At 41.5% G+C, this 25,115-nt stretch overlaps 1 protein-coding gene across 2 annotated transcripts in view; it reads left to right on the top strand.

The window, feature by feature from the left end:
• MID1 (midline 1) overlaps window positions 1-25,115 on the top strand; it is a 349,759-nt gene that overhangs the window by 170,531 nt on the left and 154,113 nt on the right. Inside the window, exon 1 of one of the 2 annotated variants that reach the window (XM_077146132.1) lies at window positions 12,336-12,713. The exons of the other annotated variant lie outside the window; for it this stretch is intronic. The gene's annotated coding sequence lies outside the window, so the exon portion shown is untranslated. Of the gene's footprint in view, window positions 1-12,335; window positions 12,714-25,115 lie in introns of those variants that run through there. 2 annotated transcript variants of the gene reach the window in all.

Genomic DNA, 25,115 nt, shown 5'->3' on the forward strand with positions numbered 1-25,115 from the left:
GCCTGATGCACTCAAATGACCAATTCCCCTGACACTGGGGGTTCAAAGGGAGAAAGAGTTTATTGCTAGGCGTGAAGCAGGAGATCAAATGGCTTAACAGCCTAAAAATCTGTCTCCCCGACCTGCAGTAATTCTGAGAGTTGCATAGTACCGAGAGATGGACAGGTTTTAGGGTAATGAGCACAATGGCTTGCGATGACAAGGTTAGAGATAATCTAATTATCAAGCATGTGCAGACTCATTCCATGCTTAGTCACAGAAGGTAATTAAGAAAATGGTGGCCTTAATATGATGATGGGTGTGATTTTTTGCATTATAATGAGGTTTAGGTCATTTATAGGTTGAAGTTTTAAGCTATGCATGTGTGGTGGGCCCATTTGGGTTAGATCCAGCTGTGTCCATCAGGAGAGCTTTAGACTTGGGGTGGGTTAGTTCTGGCCTGACCCAGGGCCCTTCATTAATAAACATTAGGGGCTGTCTCTAGTGATCATAAGACTAAAGTTGAAAAAGCGGATAAAGGGGTACAAGTTAGGGTCAGTCACAAGGTTTTTACAATCACAAGATGAAGGCTGTATAGTCATACAGTCATCTTCAGAGATCAAGGCAGCTGGGTTACAGTTCAGAAATTTCAGGTCTTTCCCTCTGGCTATCTGAATGCACTAGAAAGTACCAGGAAATCTCTATATAATGATTCAGTAATTCTAATCATTTCTTAAATCCTAACTTCTCGGTTACAAAACCAGGAGCTAAGGTTTCCTAGCAGTGACCTTGGCAAGTTACTTTGCCTCTCTGCATTTCAGTTTTCTCTCCTGCAAGTGGAAATAATACCAGCGCGTCTTCTCGTAGGGGTGAAGGAGGATTGAACATGCCCGTCTAGTGCGTGTTCAAAATATGTTGAACAACACTATTTCTAAGAATATCAGCCCATTCACTCCTCACAATAACTTTGAGGAAGAGTAAGCAGATGGGACCAAGCACACACAGCTACTAAGTGATAGAGTTGATATCTGCACTGAGGCTTGTTCTCTCCGGAATCGGTACTGCTAGCCACAGTGCTGTACCACGCTGAAGGTAATAACAAGTTAAACGTTTTTTTTATTATGCATAGTATGAACATTTTGACTTGGTTTGCATGTCCCTGGACCTCCTTTTTTTTTTTTTCTGGACCGTTTACAGCGCCTCCATACTCCCCCTCCTTTGGAAGTCTAAAGCAGACAGTCGGTCCCCTGCCAACCGGGTCCCCCTGCAGTGGCCCTCCTCTTCATAAATGACTACTCCGTTCTTCCAGCTGTTTCTGGTCAAGAACCTGGAAGTCCTCTTTTACTCCTGTCTTCATCCTATCCATCCACTGTGCCAGCAAATCACATTGACTGAACAATGTATCAAAATATCATCAAATATATCCAGCATTTAGCCTTACCTCCCCCCTTCAGCCCCACCCCCACCCCAATCTACTGGCACCTCTCACCTGGTTGCCCCAAGAGTCTCCTCCCTCTTGCTCTCGCTGTCCCACAGGCTACTCCCTCCCCAGCAGTCACACTGAGCACTACAAGGCATCAGGCTGTTGCCATTCCTCTGCTCAGAAGACTCCAGGGCTCCTCATCTTGCTCTGAAGAAAACCCCAGACTCTTCTGGAGATCTACTAGATCCTACATGGCCTGCAGACACCGCCCCCTCCCCCTCACTCACACATGCACACCAACACATTCCTACAACCTCAGCCACTATTGCCCTTACTCTTTCTCTGCTTCCAACAAAGTCTCCTTGCGTTTCCTTAAGCACAGCTAGTATGCCCTGGCCTCAGAGCTTCTGCAAGTGCTGTTCCCTCAACCTGGGTAACTCTGCCCCATCTGCCCCAATAGCTGAATGTCTTGCTTCCTCACTTCCTTAGAACTCTGCTGAAATGTCACCCTATAAAAACAGAACACGTCCCCTCCAACCTCAGCAGCACTTGCCAGCCCCCTCATCATGACCCCTATCGCCATCAGACCCACTTTATATTGACTTATTGAGTAGTTTCTCTGCCTACCTCTGCTGAAAGGTATGCTCATGAGGGCAGCACTTAGCTTATTTGTACCATCTGTATCTGGCACCTAGAACAATGCCTGGGACATCATAGGCACTAAATAAATACTTACTGAATGAATGGGTAAAAGAATGATTGGTCAATTCTGTTGTAAGTCGTCTTTGTTAGCATGAGGTTAAGGCATGAGGTTCCCTCTGCCTCTTTTTCTTGTTTCTACACTTGAGATCTTTGGATGCCCTGGGAGTGCTGAAAAGCAATTTCTAGAGATCTACAGGTATCTATAGACTGCTAATGAAATAAATGGCTAAACCACAGATGCACCAATTAGTTCTGAAGAAGATAAAACCCTTCAGAGGCTCCATTCCTAACTGTGGAAATGAATCACACAAATGTATTCCAGTGGGAAGCCCACTGAAAAGATTATGAATAAAGAAGGAAAACTCATTCATAGTTCTAGAGAAATAGCCCTAAAATCAACATCCTGCCGTACATAATATAACAGTGACATATTCTTCCATGAGTGGTAATTTTGTGTGTGTATGCCTACTATATCTACAGTCCAATTCTGTAGAACCATTTAGGTTCTACGTTAGGGTGTTTCGGTTTGTTTTCAAGTTTAATGGCAAACTCCTGGCTCATTTTGTAGGTACATTGTGAGAACATTTGCAGGTAGATTGAAGCTGGGAATTTCAGAGTCAAATCATGATCTAGGTGGTAAATCCCAACACCCTGGTATGAAACCATAGGAAACCAAGACAAGGCAATTAGGGAGTGTTTTTTATGAGTCTGGGTGAACTTTTACAAACCCCGTTCTTGATGAGTTGGATCCCTCATGGATGTGCTGGGTTTGCTGCCTCTTCCCAAAGGGGAACTATGTATAAACTAGGGTGGCAGCACCATATACTGGAAAGAGCATGAGTTTTGGATTCAGAGACATGGGTTTCGATTTTGCATACACCTGCTGCATCTTCAAGCAGCCCTAATGTGTAACTTTTAATTCAGCACAAATACCTCCTGCTGGGTTTTATTGCATTGAATAACACATCTCTCTACTGCAGGTATCCACATTTTAATTTTGTTAGACCTCTTGGTGTGTCGGTGTTATCACCTGGTTTTCTATTCCCTTGGGCTGGATTGATTTGCCCAGTTGAAGATAAGTTCACCTGCCTGCCAACGGGTTGGCTTCTAAAGATGACCATAACACAATTATCTTTTCCTCACACAAATAGAGTTTAGGAGAAATATCGTTAGGGATTTTTGATACTTCTTAGATAATGCTATCAATACGAGTATAGTTATTTTGTTCATTGTATGATGTTATTTAAATCATTCACATTAAATTAATTGTAAATAACTGCACTATTTGTAAAATAGGCAATATAACCTCTACCTTTTGTAAATCAATAAATCAAGGGAGAAGTAAAATGAAGCCTCATTTGAGTGCAGCTTCTCAGACATTGCAGATCTTTGTAATAAATATGGAGGAAGCTAAAGCATCGATACTTAATGTTTGTATTTTCTTCCTTGCCACACTATATATTTATCTTGCATCAGGGTATTACCATATAAAAAAAACCTACCTCAGTGCATGTGAATTTCCCTAAGTAGTGCTCAGTAGAGGAAGTGCTCATGACAACCCACCTACTTGTAAGGAAATGAGGGCAAATATTCTTTCCTTAGCTATAGAGTAAAAAATTACCCTGATCTGTGTCTAACAAAGGAAAATGGCATGTGAAACATGATTCTTTAGTAATTTTATCTTTGTCACCATCTTAAATCCAAGTATGGATATTACGTGTGTAAGGTAAGAAAGGGTTTTCCCTAATTAGAAAAAAACACAACCAATTTGCCAGTCTTTCTGTGCGCTTGAGAAACTGCCAATCTAAAGGATAAAGCATTGCCTTTTAACCGAGAAGCAGGGAGCTCAAATCCTGTTCAAAGCTTCTTTTGATTATAATTTCTGTTCACTTCCTTCCATCCATATGATTGTTAGTGCACCAACCTGATTTGCTTGTTTCTAACTTATCAAAATAAGATCTGATTCATGAAAATACCTGTTTTAAAAAAGAAATCTCTAAGGCCAATTCAAAAATCACCTTTGAACATTAAAATATTAAAGGTTTGAGGGACCAATCTTTCTCACACATAAGGAAAAGAATAAGGCTAATAAGTATGAAAAAAGGTTATAAAATGAAGAACACTAACAAGCTATTCTTAGCCATACTTATACCCATCCCCCCCAAAAAATGAATTGAAATCAAGAATGACACCAATTAGGAATAAGAAGAAAAGGGACTTTTCGGTTGCTCAGATAAAGTATTGAGACATTTGGGTGGCAGAATATTCATTCCTGAAGATCTAGAAAAATCTTTGTCTAAAACGGTTTGGAGCAGGGCTGTCTAATGTATGTATTTCTGACTACATATGGCAAATCAGTCATAAGCCTTGAGCGAATTAAAGCTGTGGTGGGGGAAACAGGAAATGCCAATCAGATCTTATGGGCATGATGGAATGATATTAGCACTTGGGGTTCAGAATGGACCATCAGGCAAGGAATTTCTCTCATTCTCTACCATGACTCTTTGGTCAACTAGGGGCCAGTTTGCAGGAAGTGAATTTAAGGACAAGAAATTGAGTTACTAACTAGTGAGTATATTTTGTTTATTTTTCATTCATTTTAATTGTTATCAAATAAAACATGTTCAAAGAAATATTTTAACAATTTGTAATGAGAAACAGAACTTTCTCTCCTACCCCATTCCTTCTTCCAGGCCTGCTACCCTAGCGGCAATCACTTTCAACTCGTAAATATTTCCCCTGGTATGTACTTCCATCTTTTCTGCAATGTACATTTACTGCTATTTCTTGGTTTATTAACTTTAGTCATTATCTTTAACATCCTATATATGATCAAAAAGGAATTACCCATCTTAGACCACCCTCCACATCCCCACTCTATATCCTCCCCGTACAATTGTGTCAGTTAGGAATTGTGTTTGCCTAGTAATTCCAATCTGAAACATTGGCTCAAACAAAGCAGCAATCCCTTTTTCTCACACAAAATGAAGTTCAGGACTTATTTGGAGGCTCCAAGAGGTCAACATCCTTCTATCTGTCTTCTCATCAGCTTGACTAAGCGTTCCTTCTTCCATCTAGTTTACAGAATGGCCCTAATTCCTCAGGCCTTATAACCGCAGGTCTGGTGCAGAAATCAGGGGAAGGCAAAATGTGTCACTTTTAAAGTATTTTCCCAGATTCTTACACAGCAACAACTATTAAAATTCATAAGTCAGAATAATTTCACCCATGACCACTCATATGTCCAAGGGAGGCTGGGAAATGTTCTTCAACTGGATACATTTCTGTCTCAAATAAATTGAAGTTCTGTAAGAAACAAGGGGAAGATGACTACTGGATTGGCCAGCAGTAGTATGTGGTACAATATCTATACCAGAAATCACTGCCAATTTAAGGCAGGTTCTATGACTGCGCTTCCTTTTTGTGCAGCCCTTTGTTTTTCCTGGAGTTAATAATAGCCACACTTTTTTCTTATATTGACATGTGCCTGTTTATCCTCAAGTGCAAAGTCTGTCAGCTCCATGTGCTTTTCTTCTGGAGACCTATCTCCGGGAGCCGTCTATTCCCCATCTAGACTGGGGACTTTCTAAGACTGCTGCATCCATCATCCTGAACTTTCCTTATTTCTCTTTTTGTTGGTTCTTCTGTTTTCTGTGTCCCAATGATTTACTTTTTCTTTGTTTAATTCTCTCATTTTGTTAAAACACTTCTCATCTTTGAGAGGGTTCCAAAGACAGAATATACGGAATGGAAAATTTTTGAGTCTTTGTCTAAAAGATATTTGTATTCTATTTTGATGTTTGATTGAGCATATGACTTATTGATAGTACTATCAGTCAGAAGTCATTTTATCTCAAAATTTTATAGCTCCTAGCTTCCATGTGGAAGTTGAAAAGTACATAATAAAACTATTGGCAAAATTTCTATACTTATAAAGAAATAACATCTTCTACTAATGAAAATTTTAAGATTGTCTTTTATTATTAGTTTAAAAAATTCCTTAAACATTTATTGATTAATATACCACATAGTCTGTGCTATTGCAAGGGACATACACATGTTTGGGGTGTGTTTCAAGGACCTCAGAATCTAGGAAGGGAGTTAATAGGACATTAAAAATGTTTATAATACATTTTCCTCTTTCAAATTTAAATACAAAATTATAGTAAAAAACAATATGACTCAGAAACTGAAGAATTACTATGCTGGCTTGAAAGGATGTATGGACCCTAGAAAAGCCATGTTTTAATCCTAATCCCATTTCATAAAGGCAGCCGTTTCTTCTAATCCCTATTCAGTACTGTATGTTTGAATCTGTAATTAGATCATCTCCCTGGAGGTGTGACTCAATCAAGAGTGGTTGTTAAACTGGATTAGGTGGAGACGTGTCTCCACCCATTTGGGTGGGTCTTGATTAGTTTAGTGGAATCCTATAAAAGGGGAAACATTTTGGAGAAAAAGAGAGATTTCTGAGAGAGCAGAGAACGACATAGCCACGAAAAGCAGAGTCCACCAGCCAGCAACCTTTGGAGATGAAGAAGGAAAACGCCTCCTGGGGAGCTTCATGAAACAGGAAGCCAGGAGAGAAAGCTAGCACATGACGCCGTGCTCACCATGTGCCTTTCCACTCGAAAGAGAAACCCTGAACTTCATCGGCCTTCTTGAACCAAGGTATCTTTCCCTGGATGCCTTAGATTGGACATTTCTATAGACTTGTTTTAATTGGGACATTTTTTCAGCCTTAGAACTGTAAACTAGCAACCTATTAAATTCCCCCCTTTAAAAGCCATTCCATTTCTGGTATATTGCTTTCTGGCAGCTAGCAAACTAGAACAATTACTCTTAGGAAGTAGGAGATTATTATGTTGACATGAAGCAAAACGTTTGACTGGGAGTGTAGAGAGATGTTGACAGTGGGAGAAGAATACATAAATCATTGCTAAGCCTGTATATAAACCATTTACCATGATCCAAATAATGAAGGATCAGCCACATTTAATCAATCAAAAAATACTAGACACTGTCAAAATATTTCACCTCTAAAAGCATAGACTTATTAAATAGTAAGCTATAATTAAAATTTAAAATAAAAGTACTAATTTTAATGATTTTAAAATCCTTATTTCATTAGTATTTAAAATAGTAAAATTATGTAACCTAATATTTCAATTTAAAAAGTAATTTTTAAAAAGGCAATTCAAAATTAATTGCTCAATTTTTATGTGCAAGACACATGCAAAACATCAAGCCCAATTTATGCAAAACCCTGACTGGCGCCCAGTTAGTCAGCTCTGTCCTTCATGACAGTCTGCTTTAGGGTACATTCTCCTCAACTGTTCCTTATGATGTATCTATCTGCTGTACCTCTGTATTCACAGATTTCTTCCCTTCTGTGCAGTACCTGTCACCAAAACATTCACGTCATAAGTTTTAGATATGAAAACTTTCCCAGATATGATTTCATTCCATCTGTCTGACTGTCCTTTGAGAAATCTTGGGCTTGGAGATGTCAAGCGCTTTCCCTGAGGGCCACCAGTCAGTCGGTGGCCAAGGCAGCACTGAAACTGGATTCTCCATTATATTTGCACCATACTTGTGGTACACGGCGCTGCTTCTGCTAATCAACTGAAATAAATTAATTTCATGAGTACCTATACCCAGTGAGTAGAAACTTGTTTCTTCTTATGTGATTTCCTATAGTTATAGAGGGGATTATTTTTTCTTTTCTTAGCAGAGAATCATGTTGAGTCAACTGAGTTTAATTTCTCTCTTTATATTCACTAACCACCCCAAATATAGTGCTACTCCAATTTTCCTTTGCCCCCCATAAATATAAAACAACTATATTTCTAGAACCTCTGAGAGGGAATAAATAATTAAGTTTCACAGTCCCCAAAGACTATGCAACCAGGTGAATAGGAAATTTCAGCTTGGATATCATTAACTTTGGACAATGGGTCCTGACACATATTACAATGAACTATATAAAATTGCTGATGTTCGATCATTTTTACTTACACAATACTCACATCATATGCTTCAACCTAATAAAATGTTGAGATGGGCACAAGTACTGCTAGTTGTCTTCCATGGATGCCATGTCAGCGTCCGTACATGTCCACGACCATCTATCCAGGAAGCTATGCTAGGTTTGCCATGGCCTGTTGGTATCACGAGCCACCTCTTAACTATAGAGCATTGCTGTCTAGGCTCAAGACTACAACAACCCTTCAGCTAATGTTTACAAACAATGTTAATTTTAGACTGGGGAGCAGAATAGCCTTTGATGTAGCATGTTCATTTACTGTATTTCCAATATGCAGATGGAATCCTCACTTAATGGACAACTCCCAAAGGGCCACTTATTTAATTAGAAACTTTATTATTTGTAAATGAAAAAAGAAGACTTCCATCCATTTCCATTGTTCAGTATTCTTAGAGGCTTCCTGCATCATTTCTGGAGGCAGCATATTTCAGGGCAAAAAGCAGAACAGCTCTAAATCCAAAGCACATGAGCTTGATTCCCAGTACAGCAACATTTAACAGTAAGACGCAGGGTAATTTACAGTTCCTCAGTCATCTCATCTATCCGTCCTTAACCTGATGACGATAATATCTACCTTTTGGCGTTTTGGTGGTGATTAAATGGTGTACCTGTGTGAAGTAACTGACTCACTGTTCATTGTAATATGTGTCAGGACCCATCGTCCAAAGTTAATGATATCCAAGCTGAAATTTCCTACTCACCTGGTTGCGTAGTCTTTGGGGAATGTGAAACAAGTATTTATTCCCTCTCAGAGGTTCTAGACATATAGTTGTTTTATATTTATGGGGGGAAAAGGAAAATTGGAGTAGCACTATGTCTGGGGTGGTTAGTGAATATAAAGAGAAAAATTAAACTCAGTAGGCACTCAGTAGGCATTATGAGCGGTAGGCACTCATAAATGGTATTTGCTAATGTCACTGCCCTCAGCATTCATGTCCCAATGCATGATGAGGAGATAGAGATAACCACAGCCAATCACTGTATCTCATATTTGTGTAAATGCTCTTGCCCACACCTACCAGAGTTTATCATATTCCTCCTGGAGATCTTGCAGTAGCTAGCCAACAAGCTGTATTAGTACATAAGGTCATATGTTTGTAATATGTGCATTACCTGCTCAGAGATTAGGTATCAAATTATGATAAATAAAGAAAAAGATAACTTTAGTAGCTTAATTTTCCAGAAGATTCTTTACCCTTCCTTAATGTGACAGTTAGCAGCAGTCCAATTCGTCTCAGTGTCTGGGAGAAAACACACAGTGCATTATTTCGTTTCCAAAAATATTGGTTGACCACCTACTGTATGGTAGGTACTGTGAAAGAGCCTGGTATTGTAAAGATGACTAAAACACCACTCTTGTCCTTGAGAGTTTTATAGTTTAGTAGGGCAGACTCAAGATCGGATATTTATGGCACAGTGTGGACATGAAGCAGGAGAGGTGTATTGCAGTGTGCAAGCTGGGTGCTGCCCATCTCCCTATTGGGCATGTCTCTTCCAACTCTGTGTTCAGTTGTCAAGTTGGGGGCTTGCAATTGGCAAAGGAGAGAATTTACACCATGGAAATCGGTAAAGGCTACTATGAATTGGGGCTCCTTTTTTGTTTGTTTGTTTGAAAGCTGTAGTTGACTACAACTGAACTGCTTTATGAGAAGAGAGTAGGAGAGGGAATAATTTGGCGGTGGTGGTAGCATTCCAGGAAACAAACAGAGAGGTGTTGACATTTGAACTTGTAAGATGGTGAGGAGGTGGTCCAAAGAAGATTTCTTCTCGAAGAAATTCCAGCCCATATTTAGCGAGGCAGTGAGGACAGGAGACCAACATGGTTGTGAGAAGTTTCTGTTGGAGGTGAAAACTGTACCAATATTTAACTCAAGTGACTGCTAAGGGCAGTAGCCCTAGGGCCGAGCATATGCCCAGGGCGGGGATAGGTGTGCCCTATTCCTCAAAGTGTAGCAGAATCTTTTGTCAGGTGAAAAAGTCAGATTCCCAGGCTTTTCCCATTCCCCCCTTCAGAAAAAAAAAAAGAAAAGAAAAGAAAGAGAACTTACTGAATCAGATTCCCTTGGAACAGGGGCTGGGGATTTGCATTTTTAAAGATCTCATCAGAAGATTCCTTGCATCCTCAAGTTTGAGAACCAAACTTTCAAATCCTGAGAATCATGGTTCTCAACAGGTGTGAATTTGCCCTCAAGGAGAGACTGCCATTGGCATCCAGTAAGGAGAGCCCCGGGACGCTGCTTAACCTCCTGCAGTGGCCAGGGATGGGCTCCAGGATGAACAATTATCTGGCCCCAAATGTCACTAATGCTACCTTTGAGCAGACACTGCTCCAAGTCACAATGAAGGGATCTGAACTAAATACCAGAGGGGACTGAAGTCAGCCTGTGTCACTGCTGCCGGCCCTTAGACTGCCGAGGTGGGGGCTGGGCTGAGGTTAGGTACCTCCAGGCCCCGCTTTACCCGCTTTAGGGCTGCCAGATTTCATAGAACTGGGCAGGGCTCACCTGTGCAGAAGATGCTTGTGAAGTTGTCGATTCATCATTTGCAGTTGTCTTTATTTTATCTCTGATACCAAAAATTTTTAAAGATTTATTGAATTATTCTCACAGAACGGTGGTCATTTCCTTGGGGGAAAAATATATATGCCACTGGTTCTACGCAAAGCAGTCTTTGCTTGACTCATAGTTTCTTGAAATTGAAAAAGTAAATTTACATTGAAATTATATTGGCTAAGAATCAAAAAAATTTATTATTTACATGGACTTGAGAAATCAAGCTTTTTAAAAACGCTTTTTTATTGTGAAATGTAGCATATATACAAAAAAGCAATACATTTCAAGGTACATTTTAAAAAGCAGTTATAGAGCAGATTTCAAAGTTCGGTATGGGTTGTAGTTCCACACTTTCAGATTTCTCCTTCCACAATTTCAGATTTTTCCTTCTAGTTGCTCCAAGACACTGGAGACTAAAGAATTATCAATATACTGATTCAGCATTCCTTCGCATTTGTTAAATCCCATCTTCTCGGTTTTAACTCCTCCTTCTCCTTTGATCCTTCTCCCAATCTTTAGGGTATTTGAGCTATGGCCACTCTAAAATTTTCGTGTTGAAAAGGGGTGTCAACAATATAGGATAGGGGGATGGAACTAGCTGATGTTCTGGAGAGGCCGGGCCCTCTGCATTTCAGGACTTATCTGGCCTAGGAATCATCTGGAGGGTGTAGGTTTCTGGAAAGTAAACTGAGCATGTGAAACTTTTGCAGAATCTCAGATAGAGCCCTGGGTGCCCTTTAGGGCTAAGAGGAATGCTGTGGGTTGGGGTTTGGCAAACCATGGCAATTAGCAATATCCAGCTGAAACTTGTGTAAGAGTAGCCTCCAGAACAGCCTATCGACTCTATTCGAACTCTCTTAGCCACGGATATCTTATTTTGTTTCATTTGTTTCTCCGCTTTAGGAGAAAGCAAACTTTTGAAATTCTTTTAAGTCTGGGTGCTGCGAGCACTCCTCCAAGCCCAAAGACGTGATATCTAGCTTTTCCTTTCTTCCCTGCTAGCAAATTCCACAAAGCAGCCCTGCACGTGAGGTGAGCCATAGCGAGGGGAGAGCCAGGCTTTTTTTTTTTTTCTTAACAAAACTCCAGTGTTCGTTGTACTTTGGACCCTCAATAGATAAAAATTCTTGCCCATTTGCTGCATGTTAACAGATTTATGTGTGCATTTCTGTCAGGATTGTTTTCTTAGAGTAGATATACGGTTAATCTATATGGAAATGAGGTGAGTAACGCCCTCCTTACTTGAGTGTTGGTTTCAGTTCAGGTGTTATGCATAACAATTGGCTTTCCTCCTTCGTGTCTTTGCAAAAGTAGCTAATTCAGTGCAAGATGCCCTTTCCAAAATCCAGCTGGGTTCACAGTGTTGAACTTCCCTGGCTGAAATAACTCTGCACCTTCCACATGTTTTAGTGCTTTGGGCGGGGGGGATGGGGGGGTGGGGGCTCATAAAATGCAAGGGTCTAAGGCCTGAAGTTAGTTACGGGTCTGAGCAGACCCAGAGCTCTTAGATAAGGCTAGAACTCATCCCTTCCAGCCCAAACGGACTGCCCTCTTTGGAGGAGAGACGTTGTCTCCAGCTGCTTCCAGTCATTTAAATCCCGAAAGCTCTCCTAATCCTCCTGGAAGCCGCCTTTCTGGGCTCCGGGGCCCTCCCCTTCCTCCTGATTGGTGCGGCTCCTCGGGAGCCCACGCCAGCCACCTACGACGTCCCCGAGACCTGATTTGAAATAAGAGCCCGGCGCTCCTCCTTTCCCTGCGCCCGACTTTTCATAGGCCGGGAGAGAAAAGCTCGAGAAACTTGACATTGTCTTGGGCAGATTGCGTGTAGCAACAGATCAAAGAAAAAGAGGAAGAAAACGTGCTCGGGGCTGCTCATGGATTTCGCTTAGTGTTGCTTTTGTCTCGCGGGCTTCTTGTCGGGCTGGGGTTTGCGCTCTGGACGACTGCGGCGTGGGCCTCAATGCAGCTCGCTCCCTGCCGGATGGATCATGGAATTCTAAACATGAAGCAGGTAAGCTGGGGCGGGAGTGGTGTGTGTGCCGGGGGTGGGGTGGGGAGGTGGGGGTGGGGGTGCTGTTGCTCTGGGAGGTGAGGAGGGAGGGTGCAGCTCCGACCCCTGGGATCTGTTGCTCCAGGGAGCCTGCTGAGTTAGCAGATGCCTGCTCGAGTTGAGAACGGTGGACAGGAAGACAGACCTGCGTTTTCTTAAGGGAACCCACAGAAGCAGGTTTCGTGAGCCCCCCACCCCATCCCGGTCCTCACCTCCCCCCTCCGCATTTGCGCTTCTTCTGGCTGGTGATGTCAGGCGGTCATTGTACAGGGCGTAAAAGCGGTTTGTCGAATATGTAAATCAGTGCCAGTTTGTGGTCGCCGGAATGTATTGTGCAGGATCTGTCTCCCGCTTTTAGCCTGTGTCCGATGCTTTGGCTTAGACTAAAGACAATTGAATAGCCTGAAAAAGAATTACGCGGGGCTGCTGCTCTCATTTTGGCTTCCCATTCTGAGCACTCCCCGTGTTTATGGCTGAGAAGGTGGAACCAGCCCGAAAGGAGCCCAGACAGACTCCCTCAAAAACGCAGATTTGTTTCTCTGCCTTCGCAGTTTTGAAACTACATTGCTTCTGGACACGAGAAAAGAACCCTGAAAGTCTTGACTGGAGGAAGGGCGCGGGGATTACTTAATGAGTCACGAAAATGGATTCTAAAGCAGGCGCTTCTTCCGTGGCTCTGGGGCATGAGGATAAAATTCCTGATCAGCCCAGGCAGAGGTTCATAGCTTTGCCTTTAAGCAAAGAAACGGGGGGAAAAAGTGGGCATGCAAAGTCAAGAAGAGGGTGTAATTCACAATTCGATCAAAGTTATGGAAGAGTCTTCTGTCGATATTTAAATATCAAGTTCAGTATGCATATAGGAGGAAAACCAGACTGGAGATACATGCCAATAGGCTAGCGAGGGTAGAAAATTAAAAGAGGAATAATGTTGCTGTAACCAGTTCTGCGTAAAGTGGGTGGGAAAAGTTAGCACCTCTATTGCCGCCGGAAAAACTTCACTTTTTCTTCTCTAAGTGAATTTGGCACCCACCCACCCCGCACACTTTGGCGGAAGCTATTTGTATAGGCAGCGAACCTTCCATTGAGGTCCTAGGGGCCAGGGGGTTGGAACCTTCTGTTCCCTTCCCTAAAGTGGGGAGGTGAAGCACAACCCCCACTGAATGGTCAAGCGCAACAACCCTTCTGGCCTTCTTGGCCCCTCGCTTGCCCCCTAAGGAAGCAGGCTTGGCCAGATTCGGCGAGTGCAAAAACATACTTTTGGACTAGCCAGTGGCGTTTGGCTTGACCGAATTGCCCGTCCTTTCCCGGAGCTGTGGGGGTGGAGGCTCATTTTCTTTAAGTTCTGAAAACTCATTCTTTTCATGTTAAGCAATCAGATGGGGTGGGGCAAAGGAGAGAGGAGCCCAAAGGGAAAAGGATTTAAAAGGAAAAGAGAGGAACGCAAAGCGTTTTTGGAAAAGGGTCCTTGGCTGGAACAAAGAAGTGATTTGATCTTGTGTGTAGCCACCTGTCCTTTCTTCGGTGTCTGAGCTCATTTTTCCGAATCCCTGTTCCCACACAGTTCCTCTGGAATGGTGACACTCCCCATGCCTGATGCCAAAGGCATGCTGTCCTGAGCTTGGCATGGTTTTTTCCCATGCATAGCTTGTCGTGGCATTAATGTGAAGTTGGAAAGCCGCCCAGTATTGAAGTTTCAAGGGGTGCCAGTACACACGTAGTAACGCTTTAGCTATCTAGTGAATAGGTAACTTTTGATCCCAAACTCTGTATGCCTAATAATTTTTTGACCCCGTCAGTATTTGAAAATGAGCGTGGAATGGGAAGAGGAGAAGGGAATGGGGTGGGGAGGATCGCTGCTGATCCAAAGAATCTGGACAGTCCAGCGTTTCAGGAATCTAACACATTGTTCCACGACAGCTAGAACAGGAATGTCCGGGGGGGAAATGAGATGGTGGTGTTCTTGGCGTGGGTTAATCCTAACTTTATTTGAGTTTCTGATGGTAGCGTCCGGGCAGGATGAATCACACCCACCAGCCAACTTGTCATCTCAGCCCTGCATCTCCGGCTGGATTTGTAGGCTTAACTATCAAACAGACTTGTGTCATCAGCTTGGCGATGAAATCTGATCTCACACCGATGGGTCATCTGGTCCTGGGGCTGCACAAATGCCCAACGATAGCGTGGCCGTCCAGAAGAGACCTGGCCACCGATTAGCCACAGTGGCGGGCCAGAAATTGCCAGCAGAGTCAGAGAGCTGTCTGCCCTGGTGATGAGCTTCAGATGGGTTTGGGGCTCTGGCAGTTTGGCTGAAAAAGCCCAGGGTAGAAGGATGATATATTTTGAGGGTTCCTAAGGCCATGCTGAACCAGGCCAAAAGAAAAGCGTAAAACCGATTTTCACGCTTGGCCCAAGCCACCCTCCACTCTGATCATAAATGGAAAACTTGCCTGAAACTTCCTTGAGCAGGAATTTGCTGTGTTCCTAGGCGAGAAGGGGAGGCATGGCCACCTGTTCTAGAAGCCAGGCCAAAAACAACAGGTTTGCCTGTGGCATTTCTGCAACTGCAGAGATCCTCCCCAAACGGCGAGGCACCCACTGTCCCTATACAGGAGAAGAACAAATCGTTCCTTCTCAAGCTGGAAAATTAAAAAAAAAAAAAAAAAAAGGAAATCAAATCTCCAGACAAAGCTGCCTCCCAGACATATGTCGTGGTTTTCGCATCCTTGATAACTTTAGACAAAACCTAAAGAGAAGAGGCACATACCCTGTCTGGTGACTCAAGCAAGTCATTACAGTTGTCTTTAACGCCAAGGGGAAAAAATAAGGGAGTTAGCTAAGTACTGCTGAACTCTTCCAAGACGAGGATGCTGCCATTGCAAGGAAGCTGTGGCTCAGTGCGATGAGCCTGTTTTGCATTCTTTAGGCTGAAATTAAAATGCCCAAGGACATCTGGTTTAATAATGAAAGTCTTTGTATTAATCTCTTCTCTGAGGATTAGAAAGTCCTTTACAAACATGATCTGTTTATTCTCTGCCACATCCCCGGGACAGGAGGTAGCAATTCGATCCTCAGTGAACAAATGGTGAGGCAAGGCAGAGAAAGGTTAAGTACAGAGATACGAAGCTAGTTAAGGGCGAGTCTGGGGGACGACGAGTGAACATTTGTGCTCACCTGGGCAGCCTTGGCATCACAAATGATATTCTAGGGCTTAAAACCCAATTTTTTTCTTATCACTCTACAGCCGGCATGTAGTGGCCCCAGTAGGCTTTATGGCTTCTTTCGTTTGAAAGCGAAGCCTTTGAAGAGCTTAAGAGGCATTTCTGTCCTCGTTTGTCACAACATTGAGATCAGGCAGCTTTTATGACATCTAATCGGAAGATACTGTAACTAACCAGAATTTTAAATATGTAACTAACAGTGTTCCCTTTTCAACAGATGTTTTACGTTTTTGCGCATGGGTTGGAGGTCCCAGTATCCTTAACATAAGGTTAAAACTTTTCATTTCTCTTCTGCCTAGCTCTCCTTTTCTGGAAATGTTAGTCCTGAGATTTATGGCAACTTAAAGATCCTTATTAGTCATTTCGAAATTATTGTTTTGAGTTGGCTTTTCCTTGCCATTCGTTTTGAAGTGAAGATGTGGTTTGCTTGGTTATGGACTGCATGGGCTGTGAGCCGGTCTGTTAATTGGTAGTTGTGTGTGGATGGTCTCCTGGCTTTGATCCCTTGTGCGGGAAATAGACATGCAAGGTAGCTATGGTAACCTGGGCTATTGGTGAAAGCAGGGGATTTGAACACTGGACAAAGAATAGTTTGTTTCAGGAGAAAAAGGTGGGGCTGACCAGGATCTATTTAATGCACGTGAATTGAGGATCACAGTTCATCCAAATCACTTGGGTTTTTCTGGATAGGCAAAAAGAATTGACGAGTAAATGCAACCAGAGTGTTCTGCTGATGTGATATAGATTCTTTTTAATCAATTGGTTGCTGCTTTCAGAAAGCAACTTATAAAATGAAAGGAAAGCTCAGGACATTATCATCAGTATCTGTGTTGCAGTTAGTATGAATGTTTTTGTTTCCCAAACTTGATACTCTCAAAGAAAGTCGGTGATGGGCTTGGAGAGTATGCATTTCAGTTACCCGCCTGCAGAGGTCAGGCTTGAAGCTTCCACGGTGGAAGGCTAGGCGGTGGGATTCCGGGGAGCTGCAGTTAGAGCTGGAAAGAAAGGCGCTTCCTATTTGCAACAATTTGCTAGCAATTCTTTAATCTTGTGATAAAACCTACTATGAAAACAACATTCATTCAAGGAAGAGACGATCAAATATGCTGCAATGAAAGGGGACTAAAAAGCGAAGTCAAACAATCTCCACTTAGATCTGGGACAGTTTATCAAGAAAATTCTTTCAGGCTCCCTTATCAGTGCCTTTTGTTTCGCATGAAACTCACCTCGGGGCTTTTGTTCTAGAAGGTAGTTTGCCTTGTTTTATGAACAGGCATGTTCTAGAAATTTCTTTAACCAAAGGGACAAAATATTAGGAATCCATCAGGATCTGCAAGACTTTTTTTCCCCCCTCCAAAGGAAAATATTCCGTTGATACAAGATCAGAATGGTTAGTGTTCTACCGAAGATTGAGGCTCTAAAAAAAATGCTTGGAGGGGACTTTCCTGAGTCCTAAGAACTTACCTATTTTCTGCTATAAAAAAGAAGTTCTGAGGAAAAGGGCAAGGAAATGGAAGAGGAGCTGATCACGTGTAGCATAAATTAATGTAACTCATTCTGTGGGCCACACTCCTTGCTCCTTTATAGCTGTATTCTTATGAACTCAGAATCCACTTAAAAAGTTGATGGGATTCAAAACTCCCTGATTTTAGAAGCTTGAGAAATGGTTTGTCGTTTTGAAAATTAAGTTAGCGTTTACCCACATCATTTTCTCAGTAGATTAAAAAAAAAAAAAGCTTATATAGGCGGTCTCCAGGCTAGGAATGCTTTATGCTCTCGAAATTTGCTGTTTGAGACCCAGAACAATTTCCAGTGAGAAATGATGCCATGATTAGGACATTCTAGAAGCATTATTTTAAAAAGTAACCCTTCTGATTCATACAAGATTAAGTTCTGAGTTTTGGAGACATGCCGCCATGTTATTCAGGATGGGACCACTGAAGGAGAAAGAGCATTACCATCCTTTTGGTGATAGGCCAGTGTTGGCAAAAATTGAAACAGGAAAAGTTTCCATTGGTTTTCGTCTTTCTCCAGCCCTCAACTACCTTCTGGGTCCTACTGGGACACCTCCCCTAGGCCTGCCCCAAATACAGTGAGTTGAGTGTCCCTAATTGGCCATCTTCCCACCCTTTCCTTCCCCACCTCCAAACCACACTCGTCTCCTCTAGACAATGGTCTCAACCAAGTGTTGGGAGAAAAGCAATTCGGATGAAGTGATGTTCTTAGTGCTTTAATCTGCAGGATTAATTTTTAATTGGCAAAATTTCAGGCAGTAGAGCCTGGGACTGCAAAAACAACAACAACCCACATGATTATCCTTTCAGGGACAATATTTGGGGGCAGAACCATGCCTTTGGCACACAAGACTTGCTTGTGTGTCTGCCCGTGGGTCAGATCTCTTCACTTGTTCTCGTCACAGCTTCCTTGCCTGACCTCGACTCACTAGAGTCCTTGTGAGTGACAACCAGGGAACCGGGGTGGGGGTGGGGCAGGATGGGGTAAGGATGGCATTTGTGGGCTTAGGCCATTTATAAATGGGCTCTTTGTAGGATGAGCACTGTCTATTTGGATGAGAATAAATGGCAAGGAAACAGCTGGAGCTTCCTCTTCTCCACACAATGCTTGAGACAGTGTGCATATTTCCAGTTCACCGTTTGCCTTGCCTGTCTTGGGGCTAAGTCACTCAAGAGCAAGATGTCACATCTTCATTATGTTTGAATTCTCAGGCCCCCAAAATGGGGCCTGGCACATGCTAGAAATAACAAAACGTTGCCCGTAAGGTGAATTTGAGGAGGGAAGAAGAATGGGAAGTTCTCAGAAGATCAGAGAGGATGTGAAGAAGCAAAGGCATTGGAAAGGTCAAGGGAGCAGCAAGGACTAAAATAAATTGATATTCAAGAAAAGTTAACATATGCTGCGCTTGCTTAACCTCATAGTCCATTCAATTTTGTTCTGGGTGAGGACATGACCTAGGATAGAAAATAGAACATGGCAGGCAGTTTGGCTTGTTTTCTGCTGGATGGGGCTATAGAAATTATTAAGAAATGGGACCTGCCCACCAGGAGCTCACTGCCTAAGAGAAAAGCAGAATCTGCTGCTGGTCCTTGTTGAGTCCCGCCCGGTGCTTTGAGGCCTTTGGCCCAGGTGCAGTTGGTTTATTTTGCTGGTGAGTGGCATGCCCAAGGTCACTCAGCAAATGAGAGATTACTCCATGCATATGGCGGCCACATTTTCAACAGCAAAATTCAAGACACATGGCTATACAAAGCATTTTTACTGTTTCTGGGTGTGACAGACCCTCTGAGAATTATGGTTAAAATGAAATAGAAATTTCTGAGCCCTTTAATGGTTCATGGAGACAGTGGGACAAATACACTTCCAGAAGGTCCATGCAGTAGGCTTTCCCAAACAATTAGAAAGAAAAGAATTGTGTGTGGATGAATTCAATTCATTGAATGCCCTGCTAAGTTGGTAATGACTAGAAGAATGGCCAGATAAATAGCAATATATAAATGAACACATCATCAAATAGTAGAAATTTACTTATTTACATCTCCTAGAGGAGATGCGTGAGGAATTGAGACAGAAAGTACTGCTTAAAGGTTTAACATTTGTGGGTTGAAATTTCAACAGAAAAATGCTTTGCCCTCTATTCGGGAGCAAGGTATGAGCAAGGTTACTTCTATAACTCAAGTCTACTGGACTCTCCATCTAATTCTCTTTCTACTTTCCCACATGCCTTCTAGGAAGATATAATTTGGATTGGGGGGATGGGTATCACTTACTAGAATTTAATGAGCTAAGAAATTCCAAGACACTTTGAATGGGTTGATGGTTTGTCAAGAGGCAAGAGTCAGGAAGACAGTGTCACCTTTAGGAGAAAATATGGTCCTAAATACCTTGATAGGTAGATGGCTTATATTTGAACTTTTTACAGCTTTGTGTATATTCTTTGTTCTAATTTTAGGGAAATGTGAAAATAGGGTAAAAACTAGGAGGATTATGTGATGTAGAAAAAAGTTTGGAAATCTGAGTTGAATCATTTTTCTACAAATTAATCAACTGTGCTTTGCAGAAATAGTACAGGAAAGTGAGACAACAAATAGAAGGGAGAAGAAAATGTGGGGTTTTCTAGTCAACATGTGATAGGGAAAGCAGAAGAGAATAATTGGATATTTGATGAGTGATTCAGTCAAGTTTCTTTTCAGTGGTCAAGGTTTCTGGTGAATGTCTGAGAGATGTTGACGCTGCTGCCCCTTTTTTAGATGGCTTTGAAGGAAAGAGGCAGAAATGTCAGAATAATTGAGAGGCGTATGACTTTCTGAGTAGATGAAAACATGATAGTAGGCTAGTAAATAATGAATATTTATTGCTTCATCCTGGAGGAGACACCTCCTGAGTATTTTCCCCCCTTCTAACATTTCAGCTGTCACATTCGACTAGTTCACATGTAAACTGCATTGTTTTGGTTTAACTAACAAAGAGTGATAAGACATGAATGCTTCTTGACAGCCCCGAACATTGATAACAGAAGACAGTAATGCCTGCGGACCCTGGCTACATGGTAAAATTCTGGGAGCAAAAATGGTTATTATGTTAGGCCAGCGTGCTTTGACCTAGATTTGCTCTTCTGCCTGGAAATGATGTCAGTATGAGTTACATCATCCTCACGGGTGAGCAATTTCACATTCTTGTTTATTTCTGTGTCATATTATTAGTTTTGTATATGTAGCTCTGACCTCCAAGAAGCCAAACTAATCTCGTTGACTAGCATTTTCCTTTTGAAATGAGTCTTCTGCATGATAAAGAAAGAGGATTTGACGTATAACAAAACAATCTAAGTGGCTGTCTTCAAAGACATTCATTTCTCCTTAGTCCGGCTGCTACCCTCCTTGAAGTTTGGGCTCCAGGAGACTATCCAGTTTTCTGCAGATTAGACTTAAAGTCTTCCTACCTACGTCTTCTGGGGATGGATTAGATAGATGGCTGGGCCTAGGACTGCCATACAGTTAAGTATTAAAAACATAAAACACTGAGCCCTTCTCTCCTGGATGCAGTGGCTGGTAAGATATTTCCCAGCCCATATTTTTGCTTTCCTTATTCAAAAATCCAGCAGAAACAGGCTTGAACATATTTTTCCTATTTAACATTTTTATTGAATAATTTTCAAAATGAATTATTTCCTCAGTTGATTTCAAACATATCCCCTCAACCACCACCATTTAATACTTCATATCACTAGAGGAAAGAACCATTTACTTCTTTTTATACATTTATGTATAATCTACATTTATGAATTCTAATCTTCAAAGAGTTGTCACAGTGATCAACTTACATAAAATTTACAAGTATAATTTGCTACCAAAAGGCCTTAAATGGTTTTGGGGGCCCATGCTTTGGCATTCCTTATTAACAACTGCAGTCAGGCAAAAGTCCACAAGAACATATGCATACACACATATAGATGTGTGTGTGTGTGTGTGTGTGTGTGTGTGTGTGTGTGTGTGTGTGTGTGTGTGTGGTTCCTCTTCAAAGATCTACCATTTGTTGTTTTCTAATGAAAGCTTTGAAGATTGAAAATCCCTTTGTTGTTAGCTCCTCTGCAAATCCTCTCTTTGAATGCAGAACACATTGAAAGAGTGAAGACTTAGACATATTCCCTTCAAAGCACAACTAAACCAACTGAATTTTTTAAAAAACATTTTTTATTGTGAAATAGAACGTATATACAAAAAAGCAATAAATTTTGAAGTACATTGTAACAAGTTGTTATAGAACAGATTTCAGAGTTTAGTATGGGCTACAGTTCCAAGATTTTAGGTTTTTCCTTCTAGCTGCTCCAAGACACTGGAGACGAAAAAGAAATATCAATATAGTGGTTCAGTAATCGTACTCATTTGTTAAATCCCATCTTCTCTGTTACCACTCTTCCTTCTCCTTTATCCTTCTCCCAATCTTTGGGGGTATTTGGGCTCTGCCCATTCTGACTTTTTCATGTTGAAAGGGGCTGTCGACAATGTGAGATAGGAAGATGGAACTAGTTGATGATCTTGGAGAGGCTGGGCCTTTGAATTTCAGGACTTAGTTGGCCTAGGAACCCATCTGGAGGTTGTAGTAAACAAACTGAATTTTAACCAGGTAAATCTCTGATTAGCTTTGGACCAGTTGAGGAAGGAGCATGAAAATAATTGGAATAGACATAGTTCCTACCTGTATGACACCAGTAGGCTTCAAACATTGTTTGAAACAGTCAAGTCACAGTATTGTGTTTCATGTCTGATCCTTATGCCACTTTGAATGCTACCATCCTGAAGGCAAACTTCTTTTAAAAAGTTCTTGAATTCCTAATTGGTATATAAACATCATCACTACTAAGCTGCCAAAAGTTGTGAAATACACTATGTATCTCTTACGGGGACATCCATTTCAAGTTACTCGTGCTATACTACAAACAATTTTGCTGATTGCTATAAGCAGATACAAATATACTTCTCTCATCTGATACAAATAGTGGCCTTCCATGTACACTATGCTGCACCCTGATTTTTTTTTCACTTAATATTTCTTTGAGATGTTTTCGTAACATCTGAGAATACTGAGCTTCTTAATTTTGTTTTAAAAAACAACCACCTGGCATACTATTGTGGGAATGTACCATAATTTATTTATCCTGTTCCCTAACTGGGCAGTGGGGTTGTGTCCAGTCTTGTACTATAAAACCAGTGCTGCACCAAAACCCTCCTATATGTATCAGTTTATACAGGGACAAGTATATCTGTATTATAATTCCGTAGAAGTGGGATTGCTAGGTCAAAGGGTATATGCACTTTCTAATTTAGATAAACACGTTAAAATTGCCTAAGCAGCATGTTTGAGAGGGCCTGTGTCGTAAAGCCTCACCATAGGGTTTATGGTCCAACTTGTGGCTCATTAGGTATCTGACTTGTGAAAGGAGGTATCTCTGTATATCTTTGTTTTGCATTCTTCTTTGAAGTGATGCTGAGCACCTTTTCATATATTTAAAGACCATCTGCATTTCTTGTGCAATGTCTGTTCACACCCAGTGCTTGGGATTGTTTTTGATACTTATTTTTTAACCCATTTACCTTTATAATCATTCACTAGAGTAGCGTAACTTGTTGACTGCTCCCCAGCGTGTTGAAAGTAATGTGAAGGTGAGTTTCTTTAGTAATGAAGACCATTCTAAGGAGTTTATATGAATGGAAGTGGTGACGAGTTTGAGGCAGATACTCATTCACTCATTGAGAGTCTAGGTCTCTAGGCAGGCTTGTCAGTGTCTTGTCCATTCTTTAGTCAGCAGGTGTCAAGGAGCTCAAGTTCATAAAACAAGAAAAGGAGCCTCCAAAGTGTCAAAAACTGTCTGCTGATGGTTCAGTCCTGGGAGGGTGCGCCTGTTGTCAGTACTTGGTTGTCGGAATAGAGACGAATCTCCAAGGAAGTGAGAGGCTCCACTTGAAATATCCAAGACTTTGCAGAAGTCTTTAAGGAAATTGTCTTCATTTTTCCTCTCAGATAGTAAATATCAGGGAATGTAATTTATAAGAGTGATATTAATATCTCTACCCATCAGGATGGCTTTGGGCCAGACTCCTTGAAGACCAGGGCTCGAAGAACAAGACCATCTAGAGGAGAACAGTCGCATGGGTCTGAGTTTTCAGTGTATGTTTATTCTTTTGTGAGGAAAACCGTTTTCATGTGTATGAGGACACACAAGCATTTATCATTTTATGGTTATGATCCCGCCACTTAATCAGTAACAGTTGATATAATAAACAATTGCAGCCACCTCCTCTGTGAAGTGGGAATAATAGTGGTACCTCTGTTATCAGGTATTTATGAAGATTAACAAGTTAGAATGGCATCTGGGTAAGAAGAAGTACTACACACATGTGCATTAATAAGTTATAGAGTGGTGATTGTCAAGAATTATGAAGGATCTGAGTCCACCTTACTTGCAAGCTAAAGAGTTAGCTGACCACTGGTTTGTGAATGCTGGCAGAAGATATGAGACTCTTGGGTCAGAGACAAAGGACTTTATTACCCACGGCACAACAAGAAGCATGAGCATCAAGTCCATATTGGTTCTCCTTGCCCTCTGTTCCCAGAGGGGTGCTGTGCAGGTGTAGTTTTGCCTTACAGTTGAAAAATCCTGAGCTCGGGGAACCCACATCTTTTATAATGGATACTAAGCATGTCTGCCCTTTGCTTTGTATGGACACAATAGCTCTATTTTCCAAGGCTCTTCACTGTACAAAAGTCCTTGAAAAGAGAGTTCCAAACAAAGGCAGTCAGTGCCTGTGCCTGTAACATAAGCAGAATTGTAAAGAGATCCTTGGAGAATTGTCCCCTGAGAGGAGTTCAGTGAAGTATCTCTCACCTGTTGTTCTTCAGAGCCCTGAGAGTTCCATGGAGTTGCTTGGGGCAGGAGATGGTTATTGAGCAAATACAGAAAGGGGGAAGAGGTGAAGAGGCAACAGTCACCCTCTAATCCCCCACCATTTCAAGAAGAGGTTTGATGTTTTTCTTATGCTTTTCTATTCTTCTAAAATATTGAGCTTTGGTTAAGATTTTCTTTCAACAAGGCATCTTTCTTTTAAAAAATAACCTGGTCTAGTACAGTGATGTTTGCACATTATTTTGACTATGATAATACTATTGTTTATAAAGGGATTCACTACAGACAGCAGATTGAGACACCCATTAACACCCTTGGGTTAGGCCCTTTGTTTGCCATATCCTGGCTCTGTGACTCTGAGTCGATTGTTTAACTTCTATGTTTCCCATTGTGTAAAATGGAAATGTGATGCCCAACTCGTAGAGTTTGTGTGATGATTAAATGAAGAGCAATATATATTTATGAATTATATATAAAACACTTTGTGTATCGATTACATCAAGCATTTAAGAAATGCTAGGTTAATTCTCTTTTTCTGGGAACAAACTCAAGGTTTCAGAAAAGTCTGGGTTTATGAACATTTCTACCTGTTAGCTTCTGAATGAATACACACACACACACACATATACGCATGAACGCACACAGAGAAGCATGAATATATGCCTACAAGTACATACCCAGTGGAATAATAGGTTATATGGATGTAATGATCTAGACATATCTCTTAGG

Source organism: Tamandua tetradactyla, chromosome X, assembly GCF_023851605.1.
Source record: "Tamandua tetradactyla isolate mTamTet1 chromosome X, mTamTet1.pri, whole genome shotgun sequence".
Lineage (NCBI taxonomy): Eukaryota > Metazoa > Chordata > Mammalia > Pilosa > Myrmecophagidae > Tamandua > Tamandua tetradactyla.